The sequence below is a fragment of the Bos grunniens genome, chromosome 7 (genome assembly GCF_055505025.1).
Source record: "Bos grunniens cultivar Pamir isolate PY7600 chromosome 7, Bosgru_T2T1.0, whole genome shotgun sequence".
Classification (NCBI taxonomy): domain Eukaryota; kingdom Metazoa; phylum Chordata; class Mammalia; order Artiodactyla; family Bovidae; genus Bos; species Bos grunniens.
The window spans coordinates 85,720,577-85,740,606 of NC_141171.1; the positions used below are offsets into that span (position 1 = coordinate 85,720,577).

Consider the following 20,030-nt stretch of genomic DNA (forward strand, 5'->3'; position numbering starts at 1 on the left):
GAACTTACTGTTATAAAAACAGTTAATTTCTTAAAATACATAATTAGAAATTAATGACACAGAAAATAGCTTTGACATTTGAGTGTTCCTCCTTTGGAACTTAAGATCAATATTTCTTTAGTATCTGATTTAATGCATTTATGCTTTACCAAGAGACACACTAACCAACAGTAAAAGTTATGAACCAGATGTCAGCTTGCTGGCAATGTGATACATAATGTGTCTTAGGTGACATACTCTGCAATATGGTACTACATGAATGCCAATTCAATGTTTTCAACAGGGAATCAATTTTTACAGACTTTTTTATTATAAAATACCACACATTTTAAAAAATGAACTTAAATTCCATTGTAGTCCATCAAAAATACTAGTGATGAGTGAGAACCTTATTCATTCTTCAGTATATTAAGAATATTGGGTATTTATGCACGAAAGTAGAGCTTCCCAGGTGGCACAGTGGTAAAGAATCTGCCCCCCAATGCAGGAGACTCTAGAGATGCAGGTTCAGTCCCTGGGTCAGGAAGATCCCCTGGAGAAGAAAATGGCAACTCACCTGATATGTTTGCCTAGGAAATTTCATGGACAGAGGAGCCTGGTGGACTAAAGTCTATGGGGTTACAAACAGTCAGACATGACTGAGCCAACTGAGCACCCCACATAATACATGGAAGTTGTTAAGAGAATAAAACTTCCAATAGTTCTCATTACAAGGAAAAATATATTCTCTTCCTTTTATTTTGCATCTATATGAGCTGATACATGGTCAATAAATTTATTATCATTTTATGATATCAGATCTGATCAGATCAGATCAGTCGCTCAGTTGTGTCCGACTCTTTGTGACCCCATGAGTCGCAGCACGCCAGGCCTCCCTGTCCATTACCAACTCCCGGAGTTCACTCAGACTCACGTCCATCGAGTCAGTGATGCAATCCAGCCATCTCATCCTTTGTCATCCCCTTCTCCTCTTACCCCCAATCCCTCCCAGCATCAGAGTCTTTTCCAATGAGTCAACTCTTCGCATGAGGTGGCCAAAGTACTGGAGTTTCAGCTTCAGCATCATTCCTTCCAAAGAAATCCCAGGGCTGATCTCCTTCAGAATGGACTGGTTGGATCTCCTTGCAGTCCCAGGGACTCTCAAGAGTCTTCTCCAACACCACAGTTCAAAAGCATCAATTCTTCGGCACTCAGTTTTCTTCACAGTCCAACTCTCACATCCATACATGACCACAGGAAAAACCATAGCCTTGACTAGACGGACCTTTGTTGGCAAAGTAATGTCTCTGCTTTTGAATATGCTATCTAGGTTGGTCATAACTTTCCTTCCAAGGAGTAAGCGTCTTTTAATTTAATGGCTGCAGTCACCATCTGCAGTGATTTTGGAACCCAGAAAAATAAAGTCTGACACTGTTTCCACTGTTTCCCCATCTATTTCCCATGAAGTGGTGGGACGGGATGCCATGATCTTCGTTTTCTGAATATTGAGCTTTAAGCCAACTTTTTCACTCTCCACTTTCACTTTCATCAAGAGGCTATTTAGTTTCTCTTCACTTTCTGCCATAAGGGTGATGTCATCTGCATATCTGAGGTTATTGATCTTTCTCCTGGCAATCTTGATTCCAACTTGTGTTTCTTCCAGTCCAGCATTTCTCATGATGTACTCTGCATAGAAGTTAAATAAGCAGGGTGACAATATACAGCCTTGATGTACTCCTTTTCCTATTTGGAACCAGTCTGTTGTTCCATGTCCAGTTCTAACTGTTGCTTCCTGACCTGTATACAAATTTCTCAAGAGGCAGATCAGGTGGTCTGGTATTCCCATCTCTTTCAGAATTTTCCACAGTTTATTGTGATCCACACAGTCAAAGGCTTTGGCATAGTCAATAAAGCAGAAATAGATGTTTTTCTGGAACTCTCTTTCTTTTTCCATGATCCAGCGGATGTTGGCAATTGGATCTCTGGTTCCTCTGCCTTTTCTAAAACCAGCATGAATATCAGGAAGTTCCCGGTTCACATATTGCTGAAGCCTGGCTTGGAGAATTTTGAGCATTACTTTACTAGCATGTGAGATGAGTGCAATTGTTTGGTAGTTTGAGCATTCTTTGGCATTGCCTTTCTTTGGGATTGGAATGAAACCTGACCTTTAGTCAAATAATTATGCTGTCTATCTTAAACTTAGTGCTGTGTGTAAATTATACCTCAACTAAACTGGAAGAAATAAAAAGAATGATAAAGATGATGCAAAAATCATCTAAAATCAAGTGGTAAAATATTTGTTTGAAAAGTATTAAAAATATATATATATATATATATATGTTTATTATACCTGCAACTGTGTAAAATCGTCTAAAGAAAGCCCAAACCAATATTAAAAATTAAACTATTACATGCATGGAATTTGCTTCTGAGATTCATAGCAAATAACAAGGGTCAGACATGAATTTTAAAATACTAAGACCTTTTCCTTCCCAAAGTTCAGGGAGATCAACCATCTCAGTGGTAAGGCACTACATTTGTTACCTAGGAATTAACAGTGTATGTAAAGAAAAACAAATAAAGAAACTATGAAAAAATAATCATGAACATAATCTGTCAGAGATCTTGGTTGTAAGCAACAGAAACCTACTTTGGCTACCCTAAGTTTGAGTAGGAGTTTATGTTTACATACATACTTGCATAACATGCCCCTATACACACAGATTTACACTACAAATTTAATGAAGAACTTAGGCTTGTGGATTTGAATAGAGGAAGAAATACTAAATTTGTAAGAAATTTATGAATAATGGCAATTTTAAAATAAGGGCATAGATAAACAACCATAGTTTACTAGAAATATTCCTACCTAAATGTTGTCCTCGCTACTATAGAATGCTAACATTAATTGACACTGTCACCAGTGATCATGACTGAATACCAGTATTCCTTTTGATCTTTACTTCACTATAGCAATATTCAGACTTCAAGGTAGACCACCCAATTGGATGAACATCGGTTATGTACATAGCCCCATACTACTGGGGGTTTGGGGAAGGTGTTTCCCCCACTTCCATATGCAAGATGGTAGGCAGAGTACTATTTCTCACAATCACAAAGAAAATGGAGAAGCTGCCTAAATACAATTGGTGGTGGATTCAGACAGCCAAAGAAAACATTCAAATGCTCAAATTCATATAATAGGGACTAGTTATGAACAGAAAGAGGGGTGCAAAATAGATGATTTCTAAAAATGTAAGTGAAATTCACTTAACATAAAATTAATCATTTTTATTGTAAAAGGTACACTTAAAATAAGATGTACCATTCTTATTTAAGTGCACAATATTCTTAACCATAGGCACCATATTGTACACCATGAATTTATGCCCATTTTAAACTATTTCAACGTGTGTTGTCTCATGGAATTTAGTATGTTTACAGTGTTGTATAATTACCATCTCTGTCTAGTCTCAAACTATTTTCATTATTCTAAAAAAACAATGCCATATTCACTAACCAGTCACATCCCATTCTCTTTTCTCAGGCCTTGATAACAACCAATCTGCTTTCTATCTCTACAGATTTACTTATACTTAAAAAGTCATATAACCGAAATCATATAACATATAAACTTTGTGCCTGACTTCTTTCACTTATTTGTTTTATTCAAGGATTAACCATGCCACAACATGTACTAGAATGGCATCCTTTTTATGAATAAATAATATTCCACTGTATGTATATGCCATCAATTTTTTATCCTTTCATCGCTTGATGGACATTTGGATTGTTTCCTAATTTTGGCCATTGGAACTATTGCTTTTATGAACAATTATGTAGAAACATTTGATTATTCACACTCCATTTTTAAAGTATATACCTAAGAGTAGAATTTCTGAGTTATTTGTTGTTCTTCAGTTGCTAAGTCATATCCAGCTCTTTTGCAACCCCATGGACTGCAAGATGCCAGGCTTCCCTGTCCCTCAGCATCTCCCAGAGTTTGTCCATCTCTCACATCCATACATGACAACTGGAAAAACCATAGGTTTGATTATATGGACCTCTATCGGCAAAGAGATGTCTCTGCTTTTTAACATGTTCCCAAAGTTTGTCATAGCTTTTATTCCAAGGAGCAAGCATCTTTTAATTTCATGATGGCAGTCAGAGTTCACAGTGATTTTGGAGCCCAAGAAAATAAAATCTGTCACTGTTTCCACTTTTTCCCCATCTATTTGCCGTAGAGTGATGAGACAGGATGCCATGATCTTTGTTTTTTGAATGTTGAGTTTTAAGCAAGGTTTTCATTCTCTTCTTTCACTTTCATCAAAAGGCTCCTTAGTTCCTCTTCGTTTTCTGCCATTAGAATGTTATCACCTGCATATTTGAGGTTGTTGATATTGCTACCAGCATTCTTGTTTCTAGCTTGCTCTTCATCAGCCTGGCATGTCATGTGATGTACTCCGCCTAGAAGTTAAATAAGCAAGGTGACAAATACAGCCTTGATGTATGCCTTTCCCAATTTTGAACCAATCCTTTGTTCCATGTCCAGTTCTAACTGTTGCTTCTTGATCTGCATACAGGTTTCTTTGTAAGGAGGCAAGGTGGTCTGTTATTCCTGTCTCTTTAAGAATTTTCAACAGTTTGTTGTGATCCATACAGTCAAAGGTGAGGTCACATGGGATTCCCTGGTGGCTCAGACAGTAAAGCATCTGCCCACAATGCGGGAGATCCAGGTTTGCTCTCTGGCTTGGGAAGATCCCCTGGAGAAGGAAATGGCAACCCACTCCAGTACTCTTGTCTAGAAAATTCATGGATGGAGAAGCCTGGTGGGCTACAGTCCATGGGGTCACAAAGAGTCGGACAAGACTGAGTGACTTCACTTTCTTTATACAGTTAAAGGCTTTAGCACAGTCAGTAAATCAGAAGAAGATGTTTTTCTGGAATTCCCTTGCTTTTTCTATGATCCAAAGTATGCTGCGACTTTGGTCTCTGGTTATATGAGTTCTATGTTTTACTTCATGTAAAACTTCCAAAATATTTTCCAAAACAATGGTTGAAAGAGTTCACATCATCACCAGCCAAGTAGGAAGGCACTATTTTCTCCACATCTTCATTAATACTCATTTTATGCTTTATATTTTTTATTCAAATTATATTGATCCTAGTGGGTATAAAGTGATATATCACCATGGCTTTAATTTCCTTCTCTAATGACTAATAAGAAGCACCTTTTTCATGTGCTTGTTGGCAAATGTATATCTTCTTTAGAGACAGGTCTATTCATGAACTTCATACCCATCTTTAAAACTGAATTGTTTGTCTTTTTACATTGACTTGTAAGAATTTTTTCATATATTCTAGGTACTGGACCCTTATCAGATATATGGGTTGTTTATTATCTCCCATCCATGTCAGGATACTTTTTTGATACCTGCTTTGATATAAAAACTCTTAAATTTTGATGAGGTCCAATGTATTCCCTTTTAGTGTCATATCCAATATACCATGTGAAATTCAATGTCATGAAAATTTCCATTATATTTTCTTCTATGGGTCTTTTCTTTCTCTAGGGGATCTTCCTGACCCAGGAATTGAACCTGGGTCTCCTGCGTTGCAGGCAGACTCTTTACTGACTGAGCTATGAAGGAAGCCCTATAATTTTAGAATGTATGTTTATATTTTTGATCCTATTTGTGTTAGTTCTCATATTTGGTCTAAGGTAAGAATCCACCATTATTTCTTTCAACCACTTGTTGAACAGATATTTTCCTCATTGCATTATCTTGCCTAAATAAATTTTCCATTGATAAATGTGTTCATTTCTGAATTCTCAATTCTATTCTAACTATCTGTATGTCTAAACTTATAGCATTGCTTTGATTATTATACATTTTGTAGAAACTTTGGAAATTGAGAAGTTGAATTTTCTAAATGTGATCATTTTCAATATTGTTTTTGCTATATGGAGCCCCTTGCAATTCCATACTAATTTAGTGATTAGTTACTCCACTTCCAGAAAAAAAAAAAAAAAAGAGGCCATCAGAATTTTTATAGATTGCATTCACTTTATAGATTGTCTTGGGTAATGTTGTTGTTCAGTTGCCCAGTTGTCTCCCACTACAACATGCCAGGCCTTCCTGTCCCTCACCATCTTCCTGAGTTTGCCCAAGTTCATGTCCAAGGTATTGGTAATGCCTTCCAGTCATCTCATCCTCTGTTGCCCTCTTCCCCTTCTGCCTTCAATCTTTCCCAGCATCAGGGTCTTTTCCAATGAGTCCACTGTTCGCCAACTTCTTTGGTTGGTGACCAAAGTATTGGAGGTTCAGCTTCAGCATCAGTCCTTCCAATGAGTATTCAGGGTTGATTTCCTTTAAGATTGACTGGTTTGATCTCCTTGTTGTCCGAGGGACTCTCAAGAATCTTCTCTAACACCACAGTTTGAAAGCATCAGTTCTTCAACACTCCAACTTCTTCATGGTCCAGCTCTCACAACTGTATGCGACTACTGGAAAGACCATCACCTTGACTATATGGAACTCTGTTGGCAAAATGATATCTTTGCTTTTTAACACAGTCTAGGTCTGTCATAGCTTTCCTGCCAAGAAGAAATTATCTTCTGATTTCATGGCTGCAGTCACCATCCATAGTGATTTCAGAGACCAAGAAGAGGACATCTGTCACTGCTTTCTCCTTTACCCCTTCTATTTGCCATGAAGTGATGGGGCCAGATGCCATGATCCTAGCTTTTTAATATTTAGTTTTAAGTCGGCTTTTTTACTCTCCTCCTTCACCCTAATCAAAAGGTTCTTTAGTTAATCTTCACTTTCTGCCGCTCGAGTGGTTATCATACACATATCTGTGGTTGTTGGTGTTTCTTCTGGCAGTCTTGATTCCAGCTTGTAACTTATCCAGCCTGGCATTTATCATGTGTTCTGTGTCTGCGGATAAGTTAAATACATAGGGTGACAATAAACAGTCCTTCCTCAATCCTGAGCCAGTCAGTTGTTCCATACAGGGTTCTAACTGTTGCTTCTTGACCAGCATACAGGTTTCTCAGGCCATGGGGGGCATTGCCATCTGAATAATAGTCTTGCAATCCATGGAAGAGGATATTTTTTCCATTTATGTAAGTTTTTTTTTTCATTGTTTTCAGCAATCTTTTGTGATTATCAATCCTAATTGTTCTTAAATCAATTTTGCAATTCTGTGTATTTCTAGGAATTTGTCCATTACTTCTAAGTTATTTAATATGTTAACATAAAATTGATAATAGCATTTTCTTATAATCATTATTTATTTCTATAGGGTCAATGGTAATATCCTCACTTTTCTTCTGGTAGTAATCATTTGTATTGTCTCTATTTTTTCCCTCAGTCACAATAGCTAAAATTTATTGATCTTTTCAAAAAACTAACATTTGCCTGCCAGAACAAGATGGTGGAGGTGTAGGTGGACATGGAGTATATCTCTCTCCATGGATACATTAGGAATACACTTTCAGACACAGAAGTGCACGCGGAACACCAGCTGAGAATGGACAGGAGTACTTGACCAGAGGAAAGAATATATAGAACCGTGTAAAACTCAATAGGACAAAGGAATTAGGGGGGAAAACAGGAGTGTTAACAGCATTGGACCTGTCCTCAGTGGGTGTGGGAACTGAAGCAGGGGTCCATTCCCCACATCAGGACAATTGTCTGAGTGAGAGGAGAAACATTTAAGGCTGGGAGTGAAACAGCTGATCTGTGGCAGCCTAAATGGAATGAGAATCAAACAGTCCTTTCTGCAGCCATACATACCCCGGACAGGGACACAGGTCCCCTGGAAGGCATAGTGGCTAGGAGCTGGAATTTAGGGATTGTGGAGCAATCCCTGGGAAAGGGCTGCTGTTGACTGTGGAGAGACAGATCGAGGGATGTGAGGGAGGAGATTGTGGTGCAAAATGCCTGTGGAGGAAAGCTGGGCAGCCATGGAAGTAAGGCGGTACTGCTCTCATTCATAGGGGCAGGGCCTTCACCATAGCCTCTCTTCTCACATACCAGTGTCCACAGCTGAACAATAGAGAGACTGCCCCATCAAATGCCTGATGCACTGAACTACAGAGTAGGCTCCCATCCAAGGTGCCCCTTTAAGTGCCTGATGCACCAATCTACAAGTAGGACCCTAACCAGGGTGCTCCTTTAAGGGCCTGATGTGCTGAGCTACAGAGAAAGACTCTAGCCAGGGGTTCCCTTTATGTGCCCAAACACCAAACAACAGAGAAGGACTCCAGGGAAGGGAGCCCTCTAAGTGCTTGAAGGGGTGGAGCTACAGAGAAAGATCGGCAGCTAAAAGAGATGCAAAAAAGACTCAGCACCATAATTCCTGGAGCAGAGGCAGTCCGTGTCCTTGCACACTAGCCACCAGGGTCCTCAGAAGCCAAGCATGTGTGCCAACTTCACACTCAACTCTAACTGGAGCAGAGCTGCCACAGACAAAAAAAGAAAAAATCTTGCATCTGTACATGCAGAGTTGCTTCAGTCATGTCAAACCATTTGCGACCCTGTAGACTGTGGCCTGCCAGGGTTCTCTGTTAGAGAAGGGGGTTCTCCAGGCAAGAATACTGGACTGTATTGGCCAATAGTTTTTGTCATATCCCTTTAAAGCACTATATTTCCTGCTGCTCTGGTCACAAACTCCCCTGAATATCTGGTGCTGCCAGAACCCCTGTGACTCATGCTGCTGACACCACCTCCAAACCTGGCCCTCACAGGGGCAAACCCAAGTCTTCCAGGGAAGCCTCAGGAGCAAACCCCAGTGGACGACCCACATGCAGAGGTGGAAATTAAACAACAATTGAAACCCAGGGTCTTCTTCCTTAGCTACACTGCCCCTGGGTTTCAATTGTTGTTTAATTTCCACCTCTGCATGTGGGTCGTCCACTGGGGTTTGCTCCTGAGGCTTCCCTGGAAGACCCAAAACCTTCCCACCAGCTGTACAAGCTGCAGATTAAATCCACAGTACCAACTAGGCAGACTCTGTGTCTAAGGGATATATAAAAGGTCACTGAGAGCTCCCAGAAAAGAAAATGCATTAGTTCTGATATCTTTGGACATTGGAGGCAAGAACACATAAGAGTAGGATCAGATTAGAATCTGAGCTGCCTCCACAACAGTTCCAGAGATCAGCACAGTGTTGGAGGGAATCCTAGGGAGGTGAGATGGACTGAGACTCCCAGAGAGGGAAAGGACTCTGACAGCAGTGAAATTTCTTATGGTTTCACTTGTTCTGTAGATTCTTTTGGATTTTTTTTTTCTTCCCCCCACTGTCTGTTGTAGTTGCTGATTTTACTAGCACTATGAAATCTAATTAAATTTATGAGCCTTTTTTTTTCCTCAGTCACATTTTTAATTGTTGTCATAAACCTCTGCCTCTACTTTGCACTTTTGCAGTTCTGTGAAGTTTTACTTTTTGTTTTTCTATTTTTTCTTTTAATTTTTTAAAATTTTTCCTTTTAATATTTAATTTTAAAAACTATTATTATTTTTCTACATTTATTCCTTTGTTTGCTTCTCCTACTGTTCTTTTCCCCTTGCAGTTAACCTTTTATCTATATAAATCTTCTTTATTTATCTCTCGACAGAGGATGAGATGGTTGGGTGGCATCACCAAGGCAATGGACATGAGTTTGAGTAGTCTGGGGGAGTTGGTGATGGACAGGAAAGCCTTGGCGTGCTGCAGTTCATGAGGTTGCAAAGAGTTGGAAGCAACTGAGTGACTGAATTGACAGACAATCTACCTCTATTTAAATTTGCATATCTATTCTTTTTTCTTTACTTTCTCTCCTCTTCTCTCAATATATTTGTTAGTTTTGTTTTCATTGCTTTTTTCCCCAATTGGCAACTTGCTTTAGTTTTGTTTTCCAGTTTGTGCCTTAGTTAGACTTGTTCTTAACTGGTAGATATAATTTTTGGTTTCCTTTGTGCTCCGGGTCAATCTATTGTACTTTATTTTTGTTGGATTGTTTTGATTTTGCTTATGGGTATATATGCATATGTGTGTATTTCATTATTTTAATTATTATTTGCCTAATTTTGTAACTGCCATTTGTCTGAGGTTCGTCTTTGGTTTCTCATTTGGGGGTATTTGTTTTCATCTCTCTTAATGCCATAACAAACCACTTGTGGAATCTTCATTCCTACAGGATCAAACCCTGAACATTCGGAGTGGGAATATTGACTCCAAAACCCTAGACTACCAGAGAACCAACCCTAGGGAGTATCAAATAGTGAGAACTCACAGAAATGAAGCCACTTGAATACAAGACCCAGCATTATCCAAGCAGCAGCAGTATGCCATGCAGGATGCCTAATCTAAACAACAAGCAAAACTAAAATACAAACCCAGTCATCAGCAGACTGGATTACAACCTCACTCAGCCCATCAGAGGAAAAACAAACAAACAAACAAACAACTCAGCACAAATCTCACTCTGTATGAAGATTATACAAACCACTGGACCAAACTTAGGAGGGCAGAAATCAAAAGGAAGAAAGAATTTAACCTTGAAGACTGTAAAAAGGGGAACTGAAACACAATAAGTTAAAAAAAAATAATGAAAAGGCAGAGAAATACTAAACAAATGAAGGAACAATTTAGAAATACAGACGTTCAAATAAATGAAGAGGAAATATGTAAACTACCTGAAAAAGATTCAGAATAATGATAGTAAAGATAATCAAAAACCTTGAAAACAAAATGGAAAAAAATGCAAGAATCAATTAACAAAGACCTAGAAGAATTAAAGAATAAATACACAAAGACAAACAACACAATTACTGAAATCAAAAATACTCTAAAAGGAATCAACAGCAGAATATCTGAAGCAGAAGAACAAATCAGTGAGCTGGAAGTTAAAATGGTGGAAATAACTTCTGAAGAGCAGAAAAAAAGTAAAAAGAAAGAAAAGAACTAAGGATAGTCTCAGAGACCTGTGGGACAATATCTAACACACCAACATTTGAATTACAGTGGTCCCAGAAGAAGATGAGGGAAAAAAAGGGTATGAGAAAATTTTTGAAGAAATTATAGTTGAAAATTTCCTCAACATGGAAAAGGAAATTGTCAATCAAGTCCAAGAGGTGCAAAGAGTCCCATACAGGATAAACCCAAGGAGAAACACACCAAGACACATATTAATCAAACTAACAAAGACTGAATACAAAAAAAGAATATTAAAAGCAGCAAGGGAAAAGCAACAAGTAACATACAAGAGAAGCCCCGTATGTTTAACAGCTGATTTTTCAGCAGAAACTCTTCAGGCCAGAAGGGAATGGCATGATATATTTAAAGTACTGAAAAGGAAAAATCTACAACCAAGATTATTGTACCCAGCAAGGATCTCATTCAAAACTGATAAAGAAATAAAAAGCTTTTCAGACAAGCAGAAGTTAAGAAGACTCAATACCACCAAAGCAGCTTTACAACAAATCTTAAAGGAATGTACATGGTCAAGAAATACAAAAGAAAGAAAAAGATCTACAAAATCAACCCCAAACAATTAAGAAAATGGCAATAGGAACAGATACATCAATAATTGCTTTAAATGTAAATTGAATAAATTCTCCAAGCAAAAGACACAGAGTGGCTGAATGAATCAAAAACAAGACCCATATATATCCTGTCTACAAGAAACACACTTCAGACCTAAAGAAACATATGGACTAAAAGTGAGAGGATGAAAAAAAAAATAAAAATAAAAATAAAAGTGAGAGGATGGAAAAATATGTTCCATGCAAATGGGAAGCAAAAGAAAGCTGGAGTAGGAATCCTCATATCAGAAAAAAACAGACCTTAAAATCAAAAAATTAAAAAGTTCTACAAACAAATGATAATGAAAACAGAACAACTGAGAACCTATGGGATGCAGCAAGAGCAGTTCTAAGAGGGAAGTTTAGAGCAACACAATCCTACATCAAGAAACAAGAAAAACATGGAATAGACAACCAAGCTTTACACCTAAAATAACTGGAAGACAAATTAAAAAAAAAAAAATAGTAGAAGGAAAGAAATCATAAAAATGCTAGCAGTTCAATTAAGCTCAGTTCAGTCATTCAGTCATGTCCGACTCTGCAACCCCAAGAATCGCAGCATGCCAGGCCTTCCTGTCTATCACCAACTCCTGGAGTATACCCAAACTTATGTCCATTGAGTCGGTGATGCCATCCAACCATCTCATCCTCTGTCGTCCCCTTCTCCTCCTGCCCTCAATCTTTCCCAGCATCAGGGTCTTTTCAAATGAATTAGCTCTTTGCATCAGGTGGCTTCCTTTAGGATGGACTAGTTGAATCTCCTTGCAGTCCAATGGACTCTCAAGTCTTCTCCAACACCACAGTTCAAAAGCAAAATTCTTCCGTGCTCATCTTTCTTTATAGTCCAACTCTCACATCCATACATGACTACTGGGAAAACCATAGCCTTCAGGAGAGAGACCTTTGTTGCCAAAGTAATGTCTCTGCTTTTTAATATGCTGTCTAGATTGGTCATGACTTTCCTCCCAAGGAGTAAGCGTCTTTTAATTTCATGGTTGCAATCACCATCTGCAGTGATTTTGGACCCCCCTCAAAATTAAAGTCAGCCACTGTTTCCATTGTTTTCCCATTAATTTGCCATGAAGTGATGGGACCGGATGCCATGATCTTAGTTTTCTGAATGTTGAGCTTTAAGCCAGATTTTTCACTCTCTATCACTTTCATCAAGAGGTTCTTTAGTTCTTCTTCACTTTCTGCCATACGGATGATGTCATCTGTATATCTGAGGTTATTGATATTTCTCCTGGCAATCTTGATTTCAGCTTGTGTTTCATCCAGCCCAGCAGTTCTCATGATGTACTCTACATATAAGTTAAATAAGCAGGGTCTCAATATATAGCCTTGATGTACTCCTTTTCTGACTGGGAAGCAGTCTGTTGTTCCATGTCCAGTTCTAACTGTTGCTTCCTGACCTGCATACAGGTTTCTCAAGAGGCAGGTCATGTGGTCTGGTATTCCCATCTCTTTGAGAATTTTCCACAGTTTATCGTGATCCATACAGTCAAAGGCTTTGGCATAATCAATAAAGCAGAAATAGATGTTTTTCTGGAACTCTCTTGCTTTTTGATGATCCAATGGATGTTGGCAATTTGATCTCTGATTCATCTGCTTTTTCTAAAATCAGCTTGAACATCTGGAAGTTCACGGTTCACATATTGGTGAAGTCTGGTTTGGAGAATTTTGAGCATCACTTTACTAGCGTGTGAGGTTAGTGTAATTGTGTGCTAGTTTGAACATTCTTTGGCATTCCCTTTCTTAGGGATTGGAATGAAAACTGACCTTTTCCAGGCCTGTGGACATTGCTGAGTTTTCCAAATTGGCTGGCATGTTGAGTGCAGCACTTTCACAGCATCATCTTCCAGGATTTGAAATAGTTCAACTGGAATTCCATCACCTCCACTAGCTTTGCTTGTAGTGATACTTCCTAAGGCTCACTTAACTTCACATTCCAGGGTGTCAGGCTCTAGGTGAGTGATCACACCACTTTAATTATCTGGGTCATGAAGATCTTTTTGTACAGTTCTCCTGTGTATTCTTGCCACCTCCTCTTAATATCTTCTGCTTCTGTTAGGTCCACACAATTCCCTGTCCTTTATTGAGCCCATGTTTACACGAAATGTTCGCTTGGTGTGTCTAGTTTTCTGAAGAGATCTCCAGACTTTCCCATTCTATTGTTTTCCTCTATTTCTTTGCACTGATAACTGAGGAAGTCTTTCTTATCTCTCCTTGCTATTCTTTGGAACTCTGCATTCAAATGGGTATATCTTTCCTTTTGTCCTTTGCTTTTGGCTTCTCTTCTTTTCACAGTTATTTGTAAGGCCTCCGCAGACAGCCATTTTGCTTTTTTGCATTTGTTTTTCTTGGGAATGGCCTTGATCCCTGTCTCCTGTACAATGTCACAAACCTCTGTCTGTAGTTCATCAGACACTCTATCAGATCTAGTCCCTGAAATCTATTTCTCACTTCCACTGTATAATTGTAAGGGATTTGATTTAGGTCATACCTGAATGGTCTAGTGGTTTTCCCTACTTTCTTCAATTTCAGTCTGAATTTGGCAATAAGGAGATCATGATCTGAGCCACAATCAGCTCCTAGTCTTGTTTTTGCTGTATAGAGTTTCTCCATCTTTGGCTGCAAAGAACCAAATAATCAATCTGATTTCGGTGTTGGCCGTCTGGTGATGTCCATGTGTAGAGTCTTCTCTTGTGTTGTTGGAAGAGGGTGTTTTCTATGACCAGTGCATTCTCTTGAGGAAATTAAATTACTATAATTAAAACATCTTAAAATATCTTTATTACTTGGCAGATTATTTGGCTAGATATGGGTTTCAACATTAAAAAGAATGTCTTTCAAAATAAAGACAGTCAACTGTCAAATAGGTCAACATGAGGAATCATATTTAAAAGAAAGTCTCTGATTATTTCATTCTTTACAGATTATATCTACTTCTATAACACAAAGAATAAAGGAGTGAATTTTTGTTATGAAATAATTTCTTCATCACATTTCTTTTCACTCTATACCTCTATATAAATAGCTAATCAGAAAAGAACACATCTATCTATTCAGAGTTAAGTATAATTTACTTATTTGAGAATTTTTATGTGCTTCAAACATGATAGAGATTAGAATATCTGAGGCCACACTGTAATTACAAATTTTAGTTTCTATTTCCAAATTACAGACTTTATTTTCCCCCTGTGGAAAAACAATTTTTAACTGAATAATTAGCCACATGAATAAAACTAAATTTTCCTGACTCCCCAGTGACTAAGTGTGGTGAAGTTCTGGTAAGTAGAGATATAATTTAAGATGTCTATGTGATAGCTCCTGGAAAATTTATTTATTGGACAGCTTCTATGAATCTTTTGTCCATCCTGACCTCTTCTCCATCCTCTCAAGTATTTAGGTGTTATAGATCAATATATACCTTGGACATCATTTGAAAATGAGAGCCATACCCTTGCTACGTAGGCCCAGAATCCTACAACCTGAAACACTGAGAATTATGTGTAACAGCTCTGTCACCCTAAGCATGGGAATATCACCTCCATATTTTTACAACAAAAGGAAGCAATCTTTGATCTTGGTTAATCCACTAATATCTGAAGTCTCTACTTCATGCAGCTAAACCTAACTCTGACTTTCAAATCTTCTCTAGTTATACCATCACAAAACCATCTGTCTTCTTTGTTTTATTTCCTATTATTTTATCTCTAACTTGCATGGTACAAGTTAGCATTTGTAAAGATCCAAATTTGTGTTTTATTGGTGGGATAGTATGTATCTATAGTAATAAAATACAGCTATACTTAATATACAATTGGGGGGGTGAGTTATTCATCACAGATAAAGTACTAATAATGAGAAAAGTCTATATCCTATGCTTCCCGCTTCAGTGAATTGCATATATGAAGATGGATGAGAATAGTACCTCCAACCAAATATTGTATATCAGAAACTTTATACAACAAAGAAACTGTGCTTTAAATAATGGGAAGTTTTGTCAAGATAATGGCCTTAGTGGCCATTTGTACTAAGATTAGATTTGTATTTTGTATAGGCAAGAGTTTCTCATCAAGCATCTGCAAACTCATTTCCACAGCAAAATATCTTTAGGTACAAGGGTTAAATTGAAGGCAAATCCATAAACTTAATTCCTATAAAGCATTCCAAGGGGTAAAATAAAAAGTAACCCATGACCAAATAAGAAACCATTGCTCTGAGATGGAAAGAATGTTTCCACTAAAGTAAGCAAAATTTTAAATAAACTGGAAAAACCTTTCACTTAAAATAAACATTATTTTTTAACAGGATAAAAATTTAAGATTAGGATTACTATTTTTCCTGTTAAGCCAATTATTTATTGGTGATAATTCAGAACTGATAAGCAAGAAGTGACAACTCTTCTGGACTTTCTGATAAGATAAATGCATGTCTGAGGTGGGAGATTAAACCCCTAACTATCCAGAGGCCTGTGATGTTGTTGTTCATTCACAGTCATGTCCGACTCTTTGTGACCCCGTGAACTGCAGCACACTAGGTTTCCCTGTCCTTCACTATCTCCCAGAGTTTGCTCAAATTCATATCCATTGAGTAGGTGATACAATCCAAGTATCTTATCCTCTGTCACCCCTTCTCCTCCTGGCCTCAATATTTCCCAGCATCAGGTTCTTTCCCAGTGACATTTGTGAGGGCTGTAGTTGTCTAATGTCTGGGAACATACAGAACTATTTCATTCAAGAAAAAGAACAAGTCATGAACATCCTACACTTTGTCTTCTCAAAAAGCAGCACAGGGCTTTGAAGGCCTCTACATATTTTAGATCTAGCATACAACTCAGGAGTACTGATCAGTTGTATATCAGGTGTCTCAAAATGCTTAAAAAAGCAAGATAGGTCTCTGAGCCAAATTTAGTGTAAGATATCCTGCTACTTATACTATATACAACAGAAGTTCCATAGTTCTAGAATTATCTGTAAAGATAAGGATAATCTAGGTAGTTGATAGCTCAATAAAAATGGTTAAAATAGAGAAGCATATTTAATATATAATTTATTTTGTGGAACTATTTGGAATTCCAAATGATTGAAAACTTAATGCTGCTAATTAGTTAGAAGCTAACTAGGATAATATAAAATTAGATTTAGCAGCCTAATTTGATTTGTGTCTGGTTAGTTGCTCAGTTTTGTCTAACTTTTTGCAATCCCATGAACTGTAGCCCAACAGGCTTCTCTGTCCATGGGATTCCCCAGGCAAGAATACTGCAGTGGGTTTAAAGTCATATAGGACTGGAAACAATTAGAAATCCTCTTAACTAAATTTTTCATTTTAGAAGTGTGAAAAATAAAAATATTACAATTTATGCAAAATAATATATTTGCAGAGTAACAATTCTGGTTTACTTCTTCCCAAACTGTAAATATTCTTTCTTCTACTGTGTGTGTGTGTGTGTGTGTGTGTGTGTGTGTGTGTGTGTATGTGTGAAGCCACTTCAGTCATGTCCAACTCTTTGTGAGCCCATGGACCATAGCCCATCAGGCTCCTCTGTCCATGGGATTCTCCAGGCAAGAATACTGAGAAATGGTTTGCCATACCCTTCTCCAGGGGTTTTTCCTGATTCAGGGATCAAACCCACCTCTCTTGTGTCTCCTGTATTGGCAAGCAGGTTCTTTACCACTAGTGCCACTAGGGAGACCACCCAGCTTCATACCAGCAGATAATATAGTAAAATACAGCCAATGAATGTTGGAAAATCCATTTTACTTTTGAACTAAAAATAATATATTTTGAATGATCTAAAAGGGTAAGAAATTCTGAACTCAGAGAATAAAATATAAAATACAGAAATTGCACTGAACCCTCTTTACATATTAATATACAGAATAATCAGTGACTTTGATAAGAAATTATAAACATAAATTTGATAGAAGTTAGAAAGTAAAAAACAGGAAAATGAAGAGTAAAGTGATATTGGATATGGGAATAATGTTAGTTAATATAGATTTACCTGTTACATGAATTTTAAAAAGTAACTTTTATGTGGTTGCAAAGTAGATAAGAGACAATAAATACGAGGGCCATCTTCATCTACTATAGCAGAAATCAAATGTAGTATGCTGAGCCTCTGGAAATCCCTTGTAGGAGAATCTCAACACAAGACACAAGGAAGCCCACTTGTATCTTCTTGTCTATTTACACAAGGAAGTACTGAAAAAGAAACAATGGTATATCAAGTGTCTGTATCACCAGACATACATATCATGAAGTAGGTAGTGTCTGATCCACCATATCATAAAATATGATTGATATATCTGAATTCAGGTCTAATGAAATGTAAAGAACACAAGAGGAGATCTAGATCTCTTTGTCACTTGTTATTCAATACTTTTATTTACTGACATAATACCTCTCCCTAAGTTCACATCTATAACTTTTTTGAGAGTGGAGATGATTGCTATGACCAGCTGACAGAAGAGGAAAATGTGAAGGCTTTGTTCAGAGATGATTCAGATCAATATGTTAATGAAACAGTAACAGTAACTGAAAGCTACCATAACACAGTTTGGCCTTAAAGACAGTGGTTAAAGAGAGTTATTCCAGTGAATGGATATTTAAGCAGTATTCCAAGTTATAAATTTTATGTGAAAATAGGTACGGTCTTATATAGGAATATATATAGAATCCTGGAAATTTTGGTTGGAATTGGAATATTGGGTACAAGGTGAAAAGGCATTCATAAAAACAGATACAAAATATGTGAATCATCATCTCTCACATCCTCCGCATATAAGATACTAAACAACCAAAAATACAGAACGACTTTCACAGTGAAAACTAACTATTCTGTTCTCTTTTTTTCTATCACCAGTGGGAACATAAGAGACCAATGGCTATAGTAATCTGATGGCAAGATGTAGGTTCTGACAGGCCCAGTGCTAGGACTCATCTATCTATTGCTGTTGCTTAATGAGCAGTCAAATACAGATACTGAAGCTAAGCTCTTGGCATGTGGCCCAAGCTTGAGGACACTATGCTGCCACTTTGAACAAGTTGATTAAACTGGATAATTTCTACTCAAGAGAGGAAGCATAATACCCTTATGGAGAGATAATACATATGCCAGACATTGATATTAACCAGCAACAGGCCCTTGGCCAGAACCACTACTATATGCTCACACAACATCTGATTTATTAATATGTTATTACTTACAACATCACCTTAGATCAAGCGACTCGCTTTTCATCACAGGATTTGTGACATCAGATATATAACTAAAATATCTTTTGGTCAAATCATATAACAAATCACCTGGAAATTGCTATCCTAACAAAGTGTTAGAATTATTTCTTTGATGCAGCTAATGTTTCAGCTTAGGGATAAACCCCAGCCAGTCTGTGGTTCTATATATAGTATATACTTTTTGTTGTTGTCTTGTTTTTGTTTAGTCACTAAGTCATGTCTGACTCTTCTTGTGGCCTGTGGACTATAGCCCACCAAGATCCTCTGTCCATGTGATTTCCCAGGCAAGAATACTGGAGCGGGTTGCCATTTCCTTCTCCAGCGTATCTTCCTGGCCCAGGGATCAAACCTGCCTCTACTGCATTGATCCCACTATGATCAAACATGTGGGAAGCCCATATGTTGTGTTGATAGCCATCAAATAATGTGTCCCCAATGGGCAGAATGCACAGATTCAGGAAACAGAGTTTAGAAGTAGGAATGGCCTCTTTCTCCATCATGATGAACACTCTTTTAGAGGCGTGTGCTTCCCATCTCTACAACTTTAGATGGAAGGATTAGAAGCCAAGTGTTTCCTGAAGGGGTGGAAATCTGCCTTGAATGGCTTAACTATGTGTAAATCTACAGGTGCTGCCTGAATAATTTAGGAGTCCCATGCTAGGCAAATTAAAGAGCTACTATTCTTGAAAAATGACTGGTCGTGTCATCCTAAATAGATCTGATCATTGTGATATAATTAGAATATTAAATCTAGAGTACAGGAGGATTGACTAAGGTACCTCTTAGTGCTTCAGTGTTGTGTATAGATTATGAATATATAATTTAAGCAACCGCAATGCAATACAAAGCATAAATTTACCAAATCTCTTAAAGAATATTTTCACAGAAACAGAGAGTTAAAATTCCTCAGGAATGAAGGCCTTGGTTCCCTTTTGGGCAAGTACCAACACCAACTTAAGTGATAATCAAGAAAGAGAAGTTTAGAATGAGTGCTAAGGAAGTAGATGACTATTAGGGCCTTGAGCACTGCAGCAACAATAGGAACTATAGCTTATCCCATCAATCTTTCTGTTATGATTTTTTTTTAATTTTATAAAGCTGTGACACAGTACCACATTGTCTATGACAGTCAAGGATGGACATGAGTAGATGCTCAAATACTCACCAGTAGATGCTCTCAGTGCTCTTCCTGTCCACCAAGAGAGTGAAAGTAAAATAAAGCCAAAGCAATCT

At 37.6% G+C, this 20,030-nt stretch overlaps 1 long non-coding RNA gene across 1 annotated transcript in view; it reads right to left on the reverse strand.

The window, feature by feature from the left end:
* Nucleotides 1-17,298: 17,298 nt before the first annotated feature.
* LOC147369917 (uncharacterized) overlaps nucleotides 17,299-20,030 on the reverse strand; it is a 98,313-nt gene continuing 95,581 nt past the window's right edge. Inside the window, exons 2-3 of the long non-coding RNA XR_015168104.1 lie at nucleotides 19,963-20,028; nucleotides 17,299-17,762 (exon numbers count right to left, since the gene is read on the reverse strand). This is a non-coding gene — a long non-coding RNA (uncharacterized LOC147369917). The remainder of the gene's footprint in view (nucleotides 17,763-19,962; nucleotides 20,029-20,030) is intronic.